This window comes from Globicephala melas, chromosome 3 (genome assembly GCF_963455315.2).
Source record: "Globicephala melas chromosome 3, mGloMel1.2, whole genome shotgun sequence".
Classification (NCBI taxonomy): domain Eukaryota; kingdom Metazoa; phylum Chordata; class Mammalia; order Artiodactyla; family Delphinidae; genus Globicephala; species Globicephala melas.
The window spans coordinates 18,596,314-18,618,382 of record NC_083316.1 but is presented as its reverse complement, the minus strand read 5'-3'; the positions used below and the strand labels follow the sequence as shown (position 1 = coordinate 18,618,382).

The window sequence follows — 22,069 nt, the reverse complement described above, 5'->3', positions numbered from 1 at the left end:
GATGATAAGCGCTTCTAAGCATTCTGATTAGAATTTAGTTACAATGGCTAATATATATATATATTAATTTTCATTATTATATAAATTTATTAAAAATAAAATTTCTCAGATAGGTAAATTTGATATCTCAGACTTTTCATCCTTTAAAGAAAATCTAATCATATAAAACCTAGACACAGTGATATCAACAGAAGAAAATATATTAGTTAATAACTACTCTAAATTTCCTCATGCTCTTTTTATTTTTTCTGTCTATGATATTTGACAAAAAACAATCAGGTAGCTGTGGTTGTGTGCACACATTATTAAAGGTTATTTTCCTTTTCCAAGCATGAGGAACTTCAGTAGGAATGAATGACAGTAAAAGTCCATGAACTTTCCTAAAGATTCTTCAGAATCAGACACCAGGCAGGTATTTTCTCACTTGGGTGGGCATCTTTTTAGATTCACTCCCAATATATTACTCAAATAGAAACATTTCAAACAGAAATGTAAGATGTGTTTCCAATAATATATTCTACTAAATCCAAGATGCTGTTTATTTGAAATATATGATGAGATGAGAGTCAGAGATAACAGTATAAAATATTGTTTAGAAACATCAGAAACAATTATGGATATGTGAATATACACAAGTTAGTATAAATAACATATTTCCTAGCTCAGTCCCTGGAGGAGGTTTAGAAGCAGTGGTGTTCCAGTAGCAAGGAAAACACCTAGTGCCTAGATCTTGGTTCCTAAGACCATTCTCCAATAAAAGCAACCAGCACCCTTGAAATATTGCTGAGTCTAGGGCATATAATATTAGCATGGACTATCTTAGAGTATCAGAAGTTCAGAAAGGAGTCTGAAAATGTAAGCTCGATAAACATAGTGATGTGGTATGTCTAAAGGATACAAAGCCAAGTGAAAAGAGCTCACAAAGGCCAAAGCTGGACCGAATTGTGCAACAAAATAATATGGAATTAAATTGTAACACAAAATACAAAATATCCATGGGTTCACACTGATATACATAAATTACTGAATGAATAAATATACAAACAAGATGGGGAGAATAGGCAAATCTTTCCTACAGAAAAAATTTCAAATAAATGTTGTAGTTATTTCCCCCACAAGGAGGTAGACTTCTTACCCTTGAGCATGGGCTGCACTTAGTGACTTGCTTCTACAGGGCACAGTGTAGAAAGGGAGAAGAAAAGTCACTTTGCAGTACAGAATTGAGACAAACACTGTCTCAGTCAGCTGATCAAGATTAGTATCAACAGTAATAAGTGATGCTGGTTGACATGCGCCCTTGATATAAAGTCGTGAGAATGACTTTACCTCTGTAGTCTTCCTCCAAAAACCAGTCTAATGAAAAAAAAATTAGATCATTCATCCCCCTTCATCTAATTGTGAGAAAAACATCAGGAAAATTCCAGTTGAAGGATATCATGTAAATGTCTGATCACTACTTTTCAAGACGCTTGAGGTCATCAAAAACAAGGAAAATCTGAGAAACTATCACTGTCCAGGAGAGGGTGAGGAGACATAAAGACTAAATTCAATACATCTGGAACAGAAAAGAACATTAGGAGGAAAACTTATGAAATCAGAAAAAAGTATCTATATTAGTTTATTTGAGTTCATGTATCACAGTGTATCAAAAGTTGTGACAAATAAACTATTGTATATAAAACACTAACAATTGGAGAAATTAGATGGGGGTATACAAGAACTCTGAACTGTCTTTGAAGCTTTAAGTAAATGTAAAATATTCTAAAATATATGTTAGAAAAACATATTTGACATGACAACTCTGTGTATGTTTGTCTTTCCAGCTCTGTTCGACTCTATTTGGGAATATAGTCCATTTGGAACTCAATAGCACTTTCGAGTGTTAAAGGATGCCAGCCTTCTTAAAGGTAAGTGCCATTTAAATGTCATCAAGATGTATGCTTTTAACCTCTTAATAAATACTTAAAAATTCAAATTCTTTTAAAAACTTCTTTACTATTTAAAATACTTGTTTCATTAGAAATCAGAATATTCAATTGTTTATATACTTACAGGTGGTTGACATAAAATAACAGAACCATGAAACCTAAGTAACCATTTCTTTTAGCAAAAGGATTCTGTACATTTGAGCTACTTTATTATATTTTTCTCACACTGTTTCAATTTACATGCAGATTTTTGAGAAGACCTAGGGGCTATGTACTTCCAAAAGAACATAAATTGATTTTCTTCCTTTTATATTCTTTTTTATGACACTTTGCCCACTCCCTCATAATTCGTGGATATTACTTTTGTTAAATTGGGTATGTCTTATTTCAAAGGCAAACCTCAGATGAAGCTCTGACACAAGAACAAAGAGACAATGTCACAAATTCTCTTGTCTTTATTAATATTAATATGACAGAGTCTAGTTCAATTGTTTCTTCAGAAGGCAATTGTAGGCTGATTTTCCTTTGCTGATGAGAAATCTAAACCCTGAGAGTTAGACATCTACAGTTAACCTTCTAGAAACAATAATTAAAGCACCACCTTGACACTCCTTGCTTGGTAAATGTAGCATCTATTCTTAGGCTACAGTCAAAACAAGTTTCATTTTCTCAGTTCTCAATCTGTGATCAATTAAGATTAACCATGATATAATAGCTCAGAAAGAAAAGGTTAAAGAGATAAGGCAACTATGTAATTAAGCTAATGTGGCTTTATGGATCTTGCTGTGATATTTGTTCAAAGTCTCTCTGCATACTCATATTTAATAAATAGAAAAATTATACCTTTTGTTTTTAACTTTTCTTTTATGAGATACATTCATTCAAAAATGTTATGCGTTAATCTACCTTTACAACATCAATTAACTTCAATTTGTCAGATCTGAGGACAAATTTAAAATTTTTTCAGTATTAAAACTTTGAAATAAAATTATTAACCATTTTATATTTCAAACACTACTGATTCCTAATCCTTTTGTTGTCATCCATTTATCCTTTAATTTGTTCTCATCAATATTCAGATCTACCTTATAGAAAATATCTTACTTTTACTTTGTAACATCTTTGTATTTTATAGCAAATTTGAATAATTTTAAAATCTCTGATTCTAAATAATTTTGGAGTGGGGTTTTTATTCCAGAACTTATACTAGGATTGATAGGGTAAGAGAGGTTAACACTTCACATTTTATTCCTTTAACCAGAAACAGATCCTTCTTACAAAACCATGATCTCACCAAGCTAAATAGTATCTGTGATACAAGAATGAGTAATACAAAATTAATACCATACCATTCTAATTATTAATGCAAGACTTTGCATCTTTCACTTTAAAGCTTAATGAAGCATTAAAACATCCAAAGATCCAGATGAAAGACAAACATACTCTTTTTAAATGTCCTTTGGTTCTCCCTGTGCTATAACTGAAGATTAAAAGAAACATATGAGCTTGATAATCATTTTACTTAAGAATAGTTTAGAGATAATAACTTGAGAATGAGTAAATTTAAAGAAATTAGAATGTTCACTTGTTTTCAATCAGGAGAGAGTTCAAATTGATGCAGAAGACATTTGAAGAGAATGGCTTGAAATTGTTTCCCTTTTAGCATAAGGGTTTTCATAAATTTCACATGTGAAAATAGACCTGAAAGTAATCTCAGTGGAATGATATAGTAGAATAGACTGAGGGACTTCCCGGTGGTTCAGTGGTTAGGACTCGGCACTTTAACTGCCGTGGCCCGGGTTCAATCCCTGGTTAGAGAACTAAGATCCCACAAGCTGCATGGCATGGCCAGAAAAGGAAAAAAAAAAAAAAATAGACAGTGATATCCAAAAACATTGACGATATAGGTGTCAAGGCAAACAAATTTAGTATTAAAATATTTGTCTACTGTTAATTTATTTTTGAATACATTAATGCCCTGGAGCCTGTTTACAATCCCAGCACCTCCTTCTGTAAATTCTTTTCTGGACAAAGAAAGAGCAGTCTATTTCTCCTTTAACATTTCACAAAATTTACTGTTTATTCTACTCACTTCTTACTTATGTCCATGATTGCCTAATAAGCAATTAGATTATTTTTATAAATTATATCAAAAGAAAAAAGAAAAGAAATAAATCATGTGTTTTTCATATGGTCAAACAGCACGCTTGACTATTTATAGAATCCTTTTTTGTTTCAATATGAAAAATGCTATGATTGCAGAGAAGTTGAGATGGGATTCCATTCTTCATGTTTTGGTTGAAAGGGAAGGGAAAACACAGGAAAAGGCCATTTGAGCTGATTTTAAAAAGAAGTACATACAAATATGTAAATAAGAGGGTATAGATGTATAAAAGGCATGAAGATATGTAATGTTATTTCATATGTGGTGAATTTTATAACATTTCAATAGGACAAAGAGGTGAAGTGCGGTTGCAAAAGGAAAATGTTGGGAATTAACACAGAGACTGACACAGAGGCAAACAAATCAAGGATCTATCTTGAAAAATAAAGTCTTTAGGCCGTAGGTATGAATATCAGGTCCTGACACCGAGAGAATATCGCTTCTCAGCCGTGACGAGGTGAAACACAATCTGATGGACACAGAGGGAGCAATAGATCTGCTCAGCTAGGACTGGATTAGACCATATCTGGTTTTAGTGCTCACAACATCCTGCTGAGTTGACAGTAGGGTTCAAAAATGAACTGCAGAGCCATCTGTTTAAGAAAGAAATATACTTTGTAAGGCATTATTAAAAATCATTAAAAAATTTTTTTTGTTAGTGTAGTTTTCCCCTGATAGGTTATTGTTTGGGTTGCAATTAGCACATCTGAAGAAAATAAATGCTGGAATATTTCTATTTTTGGGTAATTGTCAAAGGTTAGTCATTTGAAACATGCCTGTTAGGATTGCACAATGGACTTGTCATTGGGAATTATGATTCATCATCGACACAGAATAATAAGCACAGAAAAGAAAGGAAAATACAGAGCGAGTTGACTATTTCAACTTAGACTCTGCTAGGCTTTTTATTCAGAAGAAAGAATTGTTCCAGTTACTCATGATTGTGACATGCTTCCAGGATATTAAAACAGGTTTACTACCAGTAATATCAGTACAAGAAAAAAAAATCTAAAAAAAGATGCCCCAATCTTCCATGGGTTCTCCTTCATGTAATTTTCTCTTTATTTGCTCAATATTTAGTTTTAAATATCCACAAGATGCTCTTAAAATCTTGCTTGCTTGGAGACTCAGGTCACTTACCTGCATCTTTATTCCATAGCACATATTTTTAGCTAATTTTAAAGGTTACCTTCCTTCTGAGAACCTACAGGTGGTATTCCTTAAATAAAGAAGAAAGATAAGTAAATGGGAGGGGTTTTTTTTCTAGCTTTAAAGTAGTCCTGTTTATATGTCATGCTGCTTTGATGTTATGTGACATGTCATAATTCAGGCCATTGTGCTATCATTCAGTTTAGCTTAAAATTCTTCAGTACACAAGCAAGTAAAAATGCACATGGTCTTTGTTCTAATAAAAAAAAAATCCTGCAGGAGAGATGAAGCGAATGCTTTGTTATGGTCTATGGGACAACAATCTATAATTTACTTTGCAGATGTCTGTAATTTAAGCAGCAGGCAGAACAACCACACAGTTGTAGCTGCTCTGGGGAAAGGATACCAAGAGGTTCATAAATCATGGTGAGGATTAAAAGCAATGAACATTCATCTTCTTAACCTCGTAAAGGCAATATTGGAAAGCCAAGGATTAGAACACAGAGAGCACGCAATCTTGTGCAGGGATAAAATGTGTCAAGAGTTTTTAAGGCTTCTCTCAGTTAGCATTGACCTGCCGTTTGCAAGTCAGCAGAACATAATTTTAAAGTTGATTTAAAAAAGGCCCCTTCTACATCCTAATAAATTGAGTAAGTGATGAGATATATTTCGAGGGTGTATTAAAAGTGGAGTCAACTTACGTGGAAAAGCTAATCATTTTCTCGGATTGAAACATGTTTCTTCTTTGACAGTATATGGAAGATAACCTTAAAATATCCAATCCCAAAAGATCTTCATGTTTAGTTAAACGTGTTTAAATAGTGAAATGTCATGAGGAAATTGTAAATTCAGAATAGTCAAATGAAGCAGATAAAGACAGCTGGGTCTCTTCTATAACATTTAGTAAACAAATGGCCTGTTACTAATTGATTATATTTGAAAAATTATTCTAATCAAAGGTCTTTGGATGCAAATGAGTGAATCATGCACAGTAAGAGGTTTCATTTTTTGTTGAAGATAGAAACTTTAATCAAATTTTAAAGCTCTTGAAAAGTACTAATTTGTTAATTTTCTCAGTATTCTTTTAAATCACGTTCATAATACAACTGAACTTGGCAATTTTATAAAAACACCAGGACAGAGCAGAGAATAGTAAAATCACTTTTCAAGGATAATTATTGAGCCTATTAAGGAGACACAAGTAGATTCCAGCTTCTGATTCCCTGGTTTAATATCAAATATCCCTTGGCAATGATTCTTTTAATGTAGCCAATACCTAATTATCTATTTGAGTTAAGGGGAGCTATAGTGTTATAAACCCAGAGTGGCTGATAATTAAAATATATATTTATATTTAGCATTGAAATGTATTTTGAGTTCATATTTGAACATGATTTTATCTGACATTTTGGAACACCACAACTTGTCTTTGTAAAGCAGAGCAGAATAGCACATCTTTTAATTTGGGCTACCTCTGCACGGGGTGAACCCTCTTCTATACTTCAAGCTTCAGACAAATAACCTTTCTTTCCATTTGGCAGGTAATCCTATACTACTCTAATTTAGTCCAAATATCTTTTTTTTATATATATATAAATGTATTTATTTATTTATTTTGGGCTGCGTTGGGTCTTCATTGCTGCACGTGGGCTTTCTCTAGTTGCAGCGAGCAGGGGCTATTACTCTTCATTGCGGTGCACGGGCTTCTCATTGCAGTGGCTTCTCTTGTTGCAGAGCAGGGGCTCTAGGTGAGCAGGCTTCAGTAGTTGTGGCTCATGGGCTCTAGAGCGCAGGCTCAGTAGTTGTGGCACACAGGCTTAGTTGCTCCCTGGCATGTGGGATCTTCACGGACCAGGGCTCAAACCTGTGTCCGCTGCATTGGCAGACTGATTCTCAACCACTGCGCCACCAGGGAAGCCCTCAAACATCTTTTTAGCTACCACTTTTCCTTCCTCTGGAATGGTGATTAAGTACCATATGCTTGATACAAGCTTGTGTAATGATTTTAGAGTAAAATAGCTTGTTGTATTGTATATCATTGCGTTTAGTTGTTCCTTTATATGTTTTCTAACAACATTGTACTGAATTTCCCAGGACCAATTCGAGGTAAGGAGGGCATAGAACTTGGAGATTCAGTGAGGCTTCCTTGCCACATAAACTAAAACCAGTATTAAGTAAATGGGAGAAACTGCTGTATATTTTTGCACTAAAAATGGGCTAAATCACTTTTGACTTCATAACTACACCTGCTATTTTTGTTTGTTTGTGTTTTTTTTTTTTTTTGGCGGTACGCGGGCCTACTCACTGTTGTGACCTCTCCCGTTGGGGAGCACAGGCTCCGGACGCGCAGGCTCAGCAGCCATGGCTCACGGGCCCAGCCGCTCCACGGCATGTGGGATCTTCCCAAACCGGGGCATGAACCCGTGTCCCCTGCATCGGCAGGCGGACTCTCAACCACTGTGCCACCAGGAAAGCCCCTACACCTGCTATTTAATCACAAACTTATGGGTCCCAGAGTCTGCTAAAAAACAATAAGCTACTATTTAAAAAGAGCAAATATTTGCACCTATGTCTACATATCAAAATTATTTTTAAAATTATTATTAAAAAGGGAGAATAGAGAGAAATGATATTATATTTTAAATGTATTTTAATATCATTTTAAAATTCTTTTTTATATTTCGGATACCTCTGTAGAGTGGTTGACATGCAAACAAAAATTAATTCACTTATCCTCTTTATTTTTTTCCTTAATGATTTTCTCCCTAGTTTAAATAAAGCATCCAGTGCTTGGTAGGGAGGGGAGGTAAATTATACTATAGATTCATGGATTAATTCACTCAAAAATATTATTGAAAACAATCTGTACATTACTTTGTGCCAAGGACTCTCTTTGGGTAGTGTATAAATTTGTGAAACATATCATTAAAAATTACTAACCATGTTGGTGCTTACATTTTTGTGAAAAGAATAAAAGTAAAGAAATTATATAACATATAAATCATATTTAAATTATAGCTAAATCAATTTATAGAAAATGAGAAATGCTATACTAAAAATAAGCTGAGAAGAGTGATAGGAAGTTTCTGTGTTGGAGGGCAAAGGGGAAATGGTATTTTGCAGAATTTAAAAACATGGTTAAGTGAAGGTCTTCCCAATAAAATGACATTTGGAAAGACGTGAGAAAAATGTGGGAGCAACCATGCAAATATCTCAAGAACAGCACTGTGAAGTCACCTACACATTTCAGGGTGAAAAGGTGGGAGCTATTTGACGTACATCATCAAAACCCAGCAAGATCAGTGCGACAGAAGCTGAGAGAGAGTGGGAAAAGAGAGAGTGGGAAAAGAGTGCAGGAAATGAGCTCTGATAGACAGTGGACCTCATGGGCAGGGTAAGGACTTTGCTTTTTCCTCTGAGTGAGACCAGAAGGCATTGGATGGACCTGGGTAGAGCAGTACCATGATGCATCTTATCTTTTTTTTTTTTTTTTGCGGTACGCGGGCCTCTCACTGTTGTGGCCTCTCCCCTTGCGGAGCGCAGGCTCCGGACGCGCAGGCTCAGCAGCCATGGCTCACGGGCCCAGCAGCTCCGCGGCACGTGGGATCCTCCCGGACCGGGGTACGAACCCCCGTCCCCTGCATCGGCAGGCAGACTCTCAACCACTGTGCCACCAGGGAAGCCCGAGGCATCTTATCTTTGAAGGGGACTTTTCTGGCTGCAGTGTTGATGATGCACTATAGGGGCACAGTCCTGGCATTAGGGAATCCTTCTTAAGGCAATGATAATAACACAGGTGTGCAATGATTATAGCTGGGAACTGGGAGACAGCAGACTAAAGAGTGAGAAGTAGGAAGATTGAGACTAGATGATTTGCTGGCGAATTATATGTGTGGTGTGAAAAGATGGGAGAGGTCCAGGGTAACTCCATGATGTGTGGCCTGCGAAATCGGAGGATGGTTTTGCCATTAACTGAGTCTGCAAAGTCTGAGCTGCCTTTAAACATCTTAAAGAAATGTTGACTAGGCAGTGGGATATATTTATATGAAATTCAGGAATGAGTTCCTCTGGTGTATAAATCCTATGACATTTGACCTGTGTGCATTGTTAAGCAAAACTGTAAAATCCCCTATATATCAGGTGCTTTTCTAAGCTTTTTGTATGTAATGGCTCTTTTAATTTAATCCTCATAACAAATTTATGAGACAGGTACTAATAATACTATCCTCATTTTATGGAGGAGGAAAATAAGACTAAGAGGGTAAAGAAATGTTTTCCAAGATTGCCTAGTTGGTAAGTGGCACAACTGGGATTTTAACACAGGCAGTCCAGCCCTAGATACCATGCTCTTAGCCACTACTATATCCTCACAGTAAAATGGGTTTAAACTTGATAAAGGATTAGGTCTCTAATGGAGCAAGTTTAGAGGAGAGTAAAGATACAAGTTCAGGGGAGCTATAGTGAAAAGAAGTCCAGGAGATGAAGAAGAACTGAAAGAAAACAAAAGGGGTCAGTGCAGGAGTGGAACAAGAAGGGAGGTGTCCTGACATCACATGAAGGAAGTGTTTCAACTGGGTCAAGTGTTGCCGATGAATCCGAAAAAAAATAAAATAAAAAATAAATCAGGACTGAGAACAGACCATTGGAATTCACGACCTAAATTTTGTTGTTTACGTGGACAAGAGCAATGTTGATGGATTGGTGAGCAAAATTTTTGTGAGACAACAATGGAAACAAAATAAAGACAGAGTTACTTTTCAACATCAAGGCAGTAACTTGAAAGGAGTGGTTAAGAAAAATATTTTCCTAAATACCTTTAGCTCCCATTTAGTATTAAGGGATAGGTGTGGTGAATGAAATCATGAAATTGCTCTTATATTTCTGTGATGATGAAAGCTTGATGTGCGAAGATGGCAGCACAAATGGTGCTTTCCACAACAGCTAAGTCACGAGGCTTAATGCCCCATGGTCAATTGAGAAAAATATGACATAAGGGCAGTATTGCTGGCTGGTTTTATGGGAAAGCATGTTAAGATGGTAATGAGAGAAAGGATCAGTTCATCTCAGGGCATGCAAGGTGATTCATTGAAGGATGGAGCTAAACACAGGGAAGGCTAAGGAATCTTTTCTCAGTGTTTTTGGGTACTTGAGAAAACACCTGTACCAGGTGGCCACTCCAACGCCTGCAGCCTCAGGAGAATGAAGAGGCTGGAGCAGCATGGTTGACAGAGAAAGGGCCTGGCTGAGCTGAGAAGAATAGGTAACATGTTTATTTAGCTGGAAGTGTTAACTATATGTAACAAGTAAGCTCAAGAAAGCAACTCGACTCAATATACCTGAGCAGATGGCAGTCACCCCACAAGGCAGCATCACCAGTGTTCTAGAAAGCCCCTTTCCTCCCAACTCTACAAGGTCACATGAGCCCCTTCTATCTTAAATACAAGCCCAGGGAGGGATGTGAAAGACTGAACAATATCCCAAATATCGTGATATACATCTTCACAAACTACTTAAATTTTTAGACGTAACAAAATTTTAAACTGGAGATGGTGTTGCTCACGAGAAAAGTCATATCAGGTCTGAAAACAAAGGCGTAACATTTTGATTGTGTATCTGTATCTTATTGCAATACAATCTATGACTGCAATTCATACCACTATGAAAAGAACGCTTAGGACAAGTAACTTTTTATCATTTGGGGGCACTGGCTGAAACTAATCTTAAATAATATGCAATATTTGAATATTTGTTTAATAAATGCCCATGGTGAAAATATAGGTAGATGTTTAAAACATCTATTTTTAACAGTATAGGTAGGTAGATAAAGGTATAAAGTTTTTCAGACTTATTTACTATATATCCTATTAATGGAACTACCCTATGAGATGCCTCAAAGTAGGTTTAATATCTGATCTTTGGATATCACAAAAATATAGTTCTCGAAAAATCAGAGTACAATAATATCATAGGAAAGATTACAATGTGTTTGTATAATAAATCTGAAGGAATTAATTACCTGGTTGGTTTACAATCAAAACAGAATCACTCCTTCTAACTCTATAAAAATCTCAGTATTCATCTGTAGTATTTAGAATGGCGAAACATCTGAAATGCTTCACTAATTTCCACTGTTGTCATGCTCTGGCTCCTATAGAGACTGAGTACCCTGAGGAAGTTAGGTTGGCATACAAACACTAAGCAGTTCTAGAAGCCTGGCAGTGATGTACGTTCCACATCCAGTGGTCAGAAACCCTGCATCATCATTTCTTGATAATATTCCTTGCATCTTTATGTGCGGAGTCTTTGGCAACGCTGAGTTTCATTGACTCTTATTACAATTGTGAGTTTCTTTATGACCTTTTGTCATATTCCAGTTCCACTCTCGGGATTTCTGCATCTTCTCCTGATCCTACAACCTTACTTGTTACAGCTTCCATGCTGTAGCCCTCCCCCCTCACTTCCTTGTACAAGCACCCTTAGCAGGAAGAGCTTTCTCACTGATCTTACTTCTTACAGCCAGTCATGCAGCTAAAATTTGGGGGGAGATGCAGATTATTTAGGTACAATATAAGTTTGTCTTTAACCCATTTGGGATTCTTATTCTATTTTAAAACACATAGAGACATACTTGTGGTTCATGGTTAAAACAAACTGTCATATACATTTCAAATTACCAAGGAAAGAGTCTATGTGGCGCAGGTCAAAATAAATCTACGTTAGGTTTCAGCACTTTTCCCAGATCATGCAATTCAGAGTCAAAAAAACACTTTTTTATTTCATCAAACTTATATGATGAATGAAGCATTTGCATTGCACTCTGAGTAACAAAGTAGTTTCTACTCCATTGGGCATTTTAGTTTGCCTGGGTAGTTTAGGTTCCAGTAGTTTGATGTCTTAGATTTGGCACAAAATTGTAGATAGTACCAGCATAGGCTTCCTGCTGGATTCTCTATATTTGAACCAGCATAGCTATATATTAGTAGTATAAACTTGGAAAAGTTATTTTACCTCTCCATGCCTCATTTCTTTTTTCTATAATATAGAATATTATAGATCTAAGAAGAGTATTGCATTTCATAGGGTTGTTATAAAGATTATGTGAGTTTATATCTGTGTATACTATTCGTAAGTACTTGGAGCAGTGTCTACCCTGTAAAAAATCAATTGAAGTCTGTGAAGTAAGTCAGAAAGAGAAAAACAAATACTGTATGCTACCACATATATATGGAACCTAAAAAAAAAAAAAGATTCTGAGGAACCTAGGGGCAGGACAGGAATAAAGACACATGTAGAGAATGGACTTGAGGACACGGGGAGGGGGAAGGGTAAGCTGGGACGAAGTGAGAGAGTAGCATTGACATATATACACTACCAAATGTAACATAGCTAGTGGGAAGCAGCTGCATAGCACAGGGAGATCAGCTCAGTGCTTTGTGACCACCTTGAGGGGTGGGATAGGGAGGGTGGGAGGGAGATGCAAGAGGGAGGGGATATGGGGATATACGATATACGTATGCATAGAGCTGATTCACTTTGTTATACAGCAGAAACTAACACAACACTGTAAAGCAATCATACTCCAATAAAGATGTTTAAAAAAATCAATTGAAGTGATTTTTAATAAATAGGTTATGTTCTTCTTTGTTTTCCTCTGGAATTTAGAGAGAATGGAATACTCTCTTCTGTATTTTTCTGATGCCAGAAATCAGAGGTCTCCTTTCATTTCAAGCTAGCTAACCCTCATTGCAAACATTTAAGAAGGTCATGCTCAGTTTATATATTTTTTCATAAATTCCATTATATTCTCAGTGATTGTTTTTTCTAAACGTTGTTTTTCTCATATTTCCAAATTTATTTCTTATGTTGTTCTGCTAATTACTTCACCATTCATTTAATAAAATGTCTTAAAATAAACATCTATTTCTGACATATAGATGCACATATATATCTATATATTTACATGAGTATATATATATATATGTGTGTGTGTATCTATGTATCTCTCAACTTGTCAGACTCATCATATCATAGCAAGACATCACTGTCATATTTAGTCTGCTATTTAAACAGTGGGTAGACACAAGGTCCTTGGAAATAATAAATTATTTGTACATAACACATAGAGCCCTGTAGCCCTGTTAATTTAATTAATATCTACAAAAATATAATCTCCTCTTCTAGCTTTTAATAATTATTTTCCCACATATGAATAGCATATTAACATGGTCAGTGTTCAAAGATTCTTAATGAACATTGTAAAGACATTTTTCCACGAAGAGAAGTAGGCTCCTCTAAAGTTTTTGCTTCTTATGACAAGACAGATGGAGAAATTCATTTTTTAAGCATGATATTTATTCCATCTTTCTATGTTGTTTGAAATCCATTCTTCCTCTTGCCCCTAAGGTATGCCTGTCTTCTAAGCACACCTTTGAAACTAGACAGAAAGCATATGTGCTGTGTATCTATTGGATCTGACAGAAGAGGTGAAATATAGGATAACTGCTCTGTTCGTTGTGCAAAAGGGGGTTTCCTTTTTGCAACCTGTATTCCTTCCATAGTGCAAGATGCTGTGCTGTGGCCTTCTGATCGTTTAATTATCATCCCATTTCATTCCACAGCAAGCTGCGTCCTCTTAAAGCTAGGGAATATTGAAACTTGGCATGAATGTCTCTGGAGTATGCTTATGACTTAAATCGGAACTCCAGCCATATCACAGAGCACTCCTTGTGTTTCCAGAGCAGCAATAGGCAATTCTACTGATAAATTTATCCTGATCTTATATATCTTACAAGGCTCCTCACGGGCCTTATTGGTTTTGTAGCTTTATTTAGAGCCACTCTCCACCCTGTACTCTGTGCTAAACCATATTCACTGCAAAACCTTCCATTTCTCAGCTACAGCCCTACTCACTTATGGGGCTTTCACCTGCTCAGACTCTGCCCAGAACTTCCCTCCTCGCCTGCCCATCCACACACCCCGGCCCCCTCACCCTGGACCATCTCACTGCTCACAATACAGACATCAGTCACTCTGTTCTTCACACCTTCCTCATCCCCAAAATCTGTCAGGTTCCTTTTGTTTGACCATCTCATCATGTTGGTTTATTGGCTGTATAAATGTGGGTATCTGATATTAAATTGCAGATTTCAAGGTCCCTTAGCCTCATCTCCGGTCCTGTCTCCACTCTGCCCAGTGGCCCATTCTCAGTCCAGTGTATTCCTATCACACTGGCCTTCTTTCGGTTACTCAGCCCTTCCTCCCACTTCAGCGGATCTATATACTTTTCTATCTTTAAAGGAACAAATGTATGCCCTTCCATCCTTGATTACATGACAGAATTTTACTCAATTTCTAGATCACCTCAAAGGACAATTTATTCAGGGAAAAATAGATTTTAAAAAAGGATTCATCTAGTGATTTACATAAAATGAGCCCACACTATAAGCAGCACTTACACTGCATTAACTGTTCCACTGATAATTTGAGTTGAGAGGTATGGTCATCATCAGTGATTCTGGGACCAAGAAGATTTAGGTATGATTCAAAAGTATGTGAAATGTGGCATCGTACTTTAAGTGGGTTCAAAAAGTTCAGTCATATAAAATTAGCCATCGCATCACTGCAAGGCAGTGAAATGATGAAGATAGAAGTAATTGCCAATCACAGTACACCTAAACTGTGTTGCTGAGGGGTGCATAATCGTGGTGATTCACTCCAATAAACTAGTATAAATCGAGGGTTCAGTCAAACGTAACAGAAGTCACTATGTTAAGCAGAAAGTTAATTTTTATGCAGAAGTACATTTAAAACTATGTTAGGGTAGGAGGTGCAAGTGCTCTCTGGACTTCCTGGAATGAGACTTAGAACATCATCAAAGGAGTGGTCTGCCCAAGGCTTTTCTCCATTGGGTACAATAACGAGACTGGAGGAAAAGGGCTGGCTCCAGGACCAAACCATCTTAGTCAGGATTCGTGGATCAAGAATCCAGTACAGGGACTTCCCTGGTGGCGCAGTGGTTAAGAACCCGCCTGCCAATGCAGGGGACACGGGTTTGAGCCCTGGTCCAGGAAGATCCCACATGCCGCGGAGCAAATAAGCCCGTGCGCCACAACTGCTGAGCCTGCACTCTAGAGCCCGCGAGCCACAACTACTGAGCCCATGCACCACAACTACTGAGCCCTCACACCTAGAGCCCGTGCTCCGCAACAAGAGAAGCCACCGCAATGAGAAGCCCGCGCACCGCAATGAAGAGTAGCCCCCGCTTGCCGCAACTAGAGAAAGCCCGCGCCCAGCAGCGAAGACCCAATGCAGCCAAAAAGAAAGAAAGAAAGAAAGAAAGAAAAAATCCAGCACAGCATGGTTAGCTGCAGGAACACATGACCTTCAGTACAAGCAAGTATCCGGAAGCTGTGATGGAAGAGCTGGCTGAGACCCGTGCCCTGCTGCCAGATCTAGACCAGTAACTGGGTGATCCTAACATCACTGTCCTTGCTCTTTCTGCAGAACTTTGTTCCCAGATGAATTCAGATATCTTAGAGAACATCTCATTGCCAGTAAATAAACCACTTAAAGTTCTAGCTTCGCAAGAATCTGGAAAGTGGAGTTTTACCTTCCAGGACTTGCCAGGCTTAAAGCAACACTAGGAGGAATCTGGATACCAGCTGCTCAGTAAAGTAATGCAGCATCTTTACACACTGTTATCTAGCATGAAAAAATATTTTGCAAATATTAAGTTGAACTATTCATAACTGCTGTTTTTGTAGAGAAAAAAATGAGTGAATAGTGTCATTCTTATTATTCAAATTATATGCATATGAATGGCACTGATTATGAAAATTAAAAGAAATACTTGTTATTGACAGTGTTAATAGGCTGGATTAAGATAATAGACCATTGGATAGGTATGCTATTTATAAGTTTTAAATTTATACTCTGAACACATATAAACTATTCCCCATGAAAAAGAATATTCACAATGATCAAATGTTAATTGTGTTTTGATTTCCTTTTCACCTTGTTGGTGGAGGAATCTCTGCTCTGGAGTTATGGTGATGGCTGAAAGCAGAACACCTGACACTGGACAGGTGAGATTGACAGTAGATTTTTAGTCCCATATACTGGCAGCCTGGGACAGGAGGACGCTGCGTTGCACAGGGCCACATGGGGGCAGCACTTGGGAAGAATGAACGGCTAAGGGCTGTGGTAGGCAGGCTTCAGAATAACAAGGGGATGAGATGGCCTCTGGTTCCTGCAGGAGGATGTGATTGGCTTGCGTGAACAATCTTGTGGGCTGTCAGGACACTGACATTTGCCCCTCAGGGAAAATCAGATACTGTGCCTGGTGCCCACGACTAGAAGGGTTGTTTGAGCAGGGATCTTATCCCTAGGAACACAGTAGGGAGGAGCAATTGCCATTAGGACATTGGAGGCCCTCCAGGCTTTCCCCTGATGCCAATGCACACATAATATCAGGACATGATTTTAGGCCTCTTACCACATATGGTGATATGTTTGCACATTACCCAACAGGAACATAAGGGAATGGTATAATTTTTAATAGGAAGTAAATTTATCATTATCAGCGAAGTACTTTTCAAATTTTTCTTATGGGGAATCTTTTACATTGCTCCAAGTTTTAAGTTTAAATTAACTAGCGTCAAATGAAATGAAAAATTTAGCTCCTCAGTTGCACTGGCCACATTTCGGGTGCTCAATACCTCATGCACGTGGTTAATGACTGCTGTATAGACTACATTTTATTTTTTTATTTTATTTATTTTGTTTTTGTTTTTGCGGTACGCGGGGCTCTCACTGTTGTGGCCTCTCCCGTTGCGGAGCACAGGCTCCGGATGCGCAGGCTCAGCGGCCATGGCTCACGGGCCCAGCTGCTCCATGGCATGTGGGATCCTCCCGGACCAGGACACGAACCCACATCCCATGCATCGGCAGGCGGACTCTCAACCACTGTGCCACCAGGGAGGCCCTAGACTACATTTTAGATGAAGATATGGACACTTAAAAAGTTAAGTTCTTAGCCTAGAGAAAGCAGAGATTACAACTTGATTCCGATCTTGCTGAAAGTATCAGATATTTACATTTCGTCTTTTAAATCACAGGGCTAGCTGAACTTGAGATGTGGAAATAGATACCTCCTTACAAGAGAAGGTATTGGAAGAAACACATACATATTTGGAGGTCCAAATTAAACTTACAAAAATAACTTAAATGAATAGATAAACTGAATCTTCTCTACCTAACTTGAAAATTGTATTCTAGTTTCAATGGTAATGGCAACTTTGAAATAATGTGTGCTCCTTAAACCTTAAACTGATTCTCAGTGCCAAGTATAGTGTCTAGTATATATTCATGTATGCATGAATGAACTTTATTATGTGCATTCATCCAATGATTCATTCATTTATTCCACAATTTTCCCCCAATGTATTCCAAGCACCGATTTGATTGCCCTGGGATAATGTTGAACAAACCTGATATTCTTCTGCTTTTATGGAGTTTACAGTGTGATTGAGAGGGACAGAAAATCAACAAATGAATTATTGATTTATAAGAAATGATTAGAGTTTAATAAAGTACAATCAAGTCAAACTAGCAAGTTGATGTATTAGGAAGACACTAGGAATTCACTTCTGATTGGTGGTCAGAGAAACTCTCTCTGAAGTGAAATAATTTAAGCCCAGATATGAATGGCCAAGAGGAATTGTGATGTGATCACTTGTAGGGCGAGTTTACTGAGCAGAAGCAAGAGCTAATGTAAAGGTCCTAGGAGGAACGAGCTTGTCATATGTGAGGGACAAAAGAGAATTCCAGGGCTTCCCTGGTGGCGCAGTGGTTGAGAGTCTGCCTGCCGATGCAGGGGACACGGGTTCGTGCCCCGGTCCGGGAACATCCCACATGCCGCGGAGCGGCTGGGCCCATGAGCCATGGCCGCTGAGCCTGTGCGTCCGGAGCCTGTGCTCCGCAACGGGAGAGGCCACAACAGTGAGAGGCCCGCGTACCATAAAAAAAAAAAAAAAAAAGAGAATTCCAGGGCGGCTGGATTGAGTAAACAATGTGAGTGAGTGAGAGGATGAAGCCCAAGAGGTTGTCAGGAACGAAATATTGCAGGTCTTGTTGGCTGTGGTGTGGAGTTTGGATCTTCTGTGTGTGTTCCCTGGTCATAAGAGTGCATGAAGCAAAAGAATGGCATGATGGCAAAACACAAAATTACTGGTAACTTCTGAGGAGAGCAGTGCAGGGGTTATGGGAGTGATGGAGAGCTAATCATTGAGACAGATCTTGAAGAATGAGCAGTGTTTTTGACAGGTAATTTTGAAACAGAACTTCATAATCTGTTTGCACTATCTAAAATATTCAAAGCAATATAAAACAGTCTTTGCGCCTGGTTATCTTTCTCTGTTCTCATATTCACGATTTAACCCCAGAAGTGGAATCTAAGTTGGGAAATGGTTAATGAGTGTCTGTGGTGAATCCTGGATATTATCTAACTCTGTTTTAATGTATGCAAATAAAGAATGTGATAGGAATTATATAATGGTTTCAACGTTAGAAAAATCCAGAATTTTTATGATTAATATAAAAATTAATGGGGCATTAAAATGATTAAACTGAATAAGCACAAAATCCTCAAACATCAGAAGTACATTTTCTCAGCTTGATGCCTTACGAGGCCATTGCTTCATCTGTATTTTGGGAACCTTAAATTTTAGAAAAGGGTAAAATTTCCTAAGTAAGGTATTAATATAGCCAGAGGTACCATTAGAAGCAACATTTTGCTTTAGTTAGATAGATTAAAAAGCATTTGTTTTCAGGTGTCCAGAGGTCATCAGTGAGAATGTTATAGTAGAAATTTAAAGGACATTCATTAAAGATTTATTTCTCCAAGGAACAAAACAAAACCTGCATAATGGTAGAAGAATGAAAAAGTGAACGTTTTAGGAAATGGAAAATTATCTATAATAGGTGATATGCATGCCTTTTCGAGTGCGATGTTTTTCTACAAAGAAGTCTGGGAAGGTAAATTCGGTGTCCTATTGTTCTGTTCACTGGATGTCTCTGTAATAGAGTACTTGCCTGGCTTCTTCTCTTTTGCATACCCCACACACTGAACTCTGAAGGTAAGAGGGCAGTATCTGCCATGGACCTGCTATCTCTGCTTCTGCAAGACAGTTTCTTGGTCACAGCTTCCAATAATCAGGAATGCCATCTGTTATGGGCTGAATTTTGTCCTCCTCCAAAATTAATATTCTGAAGTCCTAACTCTTATTACTTTAGAGTATGACAGGAGATAAGATCCTTAAATAGGTAATTAAATTAATGAGGTCCTTAGAATGGGCCCTAATTCAATATGACTTGTGTCCTTATGAGAAGAGGAGCTTTGGACACAGACATGAAAAGAGAGAAGATGATATGAAGACACAGGGATGAGACAGCCATCCACAAGCCAAAGAGAGAGACCTGGAACAGATCCTTCTCTCATGGTCCTCAGAAGGAACCAACCACGCTAACAATCTGGGACTTCTAGCCTTCAGAACAATGAAACAATTACTTTCTGTTGTCTAAGCCACCAAGTCTGTGGTACTTTGTTATAGCAGCCCTAGCAAAGTAATACACTGTCTGTAAGTCACGACAGTGGTTTGTCTATTTCAATGGAATTCAGGTAGTTTTATGTGCAAGGGAAGGGAAGGAGGATTGAAGAGAGCCGTGCTTCAACCTCCTCAGTCCACAATGCCAATCCTTAAAGAGTTTTCTGCTTCTACACAGGTATAATCAGAGGTATTATGTCCTTTCTATGTGTTTACTATAGAAATCTCTTTACTTCTAGAGGAAATAATGTTAATAGCAGCTAGCCATGTGAGATTTATTAAAATATTTATATTAAATAGAAAAAAGCTGGCAAGCCAGGCTCATCTCCACATTTTAAAAACATTGCTGATTAAGGAGACTCCAGAGTTGAGAAATCTGAAGAGGACTTCTTTTCTCTTCTTTTCCTCTATGGATTTTCTGTCTTTGTGGAATGAGTAGTAGATATTTATTAGCACTTCTTTCTTGGTTCTCCTATTCTCTGACCTATATTCTAGTATGAGTTGTCTTGTTAGGCAGGAATTTCTTGGTTTGATTAACATATTACTATTCGGTAAAATAAGGAGAAAGCAGTGCTCCACGGAATCTAGGCAAAATGGGTAAATATTACATTTATATAGTATACATCTTCCCATCATTGCACCCAAGTTTGACTTGAAATTAGTAAAGTTTTCCTTGTGAGTGAAGAGCATAGCATCACACCACCATAAGAATATCAGTTCTGGGCTTCCCTCGTGGCGCAGTGGTTGAGAATCCACCTGCCAATGCAGGAGACACGGGTTCGAGCCCTGGTCTGGGAAGATCCCACATGCTGTGGAGCAGCTAAGCCCATGTGCCACAACTACTGAGCCTGTGTACCACAACTACTGAGGCTGCACTCTAGAGCCCGCATGCTACAACTACTGAAGCCTGCGTGCCTAGAGCCCATGCTCTGCAACAAGAGAAGCCACCGCGATGAGAAGCCCGCGCACCGCAACAAAGAGTAGCCCTCGCTTGCTGCAACTATAGAAAAGCCCGCGTGCAGCAACGAAGACCCAACGCAGCCAAAAATAAGTAAATAAAATAAATAATTTTTTTAAAAAAAGAATATCAGTTCTTCATAAGTGAAAATATTTTTTTCTAGGTATAGTTTAAAAGAAAAGTAAAACCAATGTATTTGTCATTATTGTTTCAGCCATTAACATTTTGCTAATTATGTTAAATGATAATATAATTTAAAATCATGCCTTTCGTATCTCAGTAGGCAAACTCAAATGTATCAAAGGACAGTATGAAACTAGGATTTGACATACATTTCAGTGAAAGTGTTTCACTGCACATAAGGCGTCATGAAGTAGTCTAAAAATGAAGTCTTTAAATTTGTAACTGCTACATTGAAATTTGCACAACTAATGAGTTTGATAAAATAATGTCCAATTAAAATTTAAACTCCTTAAAATTATTTTTGTGGTCATACCTTAAATTGTAACCAAAATTTTGTCAGAAGCAGAAAGATATTTTAATTCTAATGTCATTATATGGACCAAAAAACCCCTTGATAACCCTGTTATCAAATGGCCTTTCTTTTTAAGATTTAATAGAAAATAGTACTGTTTTAATAGTACCTGGGGTTTGTTTTAATCAGGTATGATAAGATATGCAGACATGGAAACAGCTGCCATGAAGGAAATGTTTACTCATAGTTCCCTAGAAACAGACACAGACATCATGCAGGCACAGACATCATGCAGGGTCACATGGGGAAGCACCAAGATTGGTCAGAAGGTAGAGGGAATGAGGGAGAATTGTAGGAGAAGAGAACATGTATGGAAACATTTGTGGTTTCTGTGGGGAGGAATGCTTGAGGCACAGCAAGCAGATTTAGGATTGGCTAGTTTGAGTAATTTCGATGGACTTTGAGGCATAAGGGCTGTCCTTAGTTGTCTGGTGCCTGACCCTATGTAGGTAATAGCTGAGAATGTGGAATCCCTATAAAGAAGGTGGTAAGGGGTATGGGCTCTGGATTGGTTGGCTTGCATATGAAAGATGTACTTCCAGTGAGTTATTTGCTATTTTTAGGAATTAGGTTACTCTGCAGGGTCAGCAAGAGCCCTAGATATCAAAGCATCAGAATATAGAAAATAAAAGGCATAATTCACAAACTGCACTCACTTGATTTCCTTTAGAAAAATTATGATTTTTAAATCTGTATTTTTATATAGTTACTATACTGGAAAAGTAAAAACAT

The 22,069-nt window shown here is 37.7% G+C and overlaps 1 protein-coding gene across 4 annotated transcripts in view; it reads left to right on the top strand.

Annotated features, from left to right (window-relative positions):
* The window catches only part of CDH12 (cadherin 12), a 981,162-nt gene that overhangs the window by 308,197 nt on the left and 650,896 nt on the right, over window positions 1–22,069 (top strand). For all 4 annotated transcript variants that reach the window (XM_060295685.1, XM_060295681.1, XM_060295683.1 and 1 more), the window contains exon 2: window positions 1,824–1,907. The gene's annotated coding sequence lies outside the window, so the exon portion shown is untranslated. The remainder of the gene's footprint in view (window positions 1–1,823; window positions 1,908–22,069) is intronic.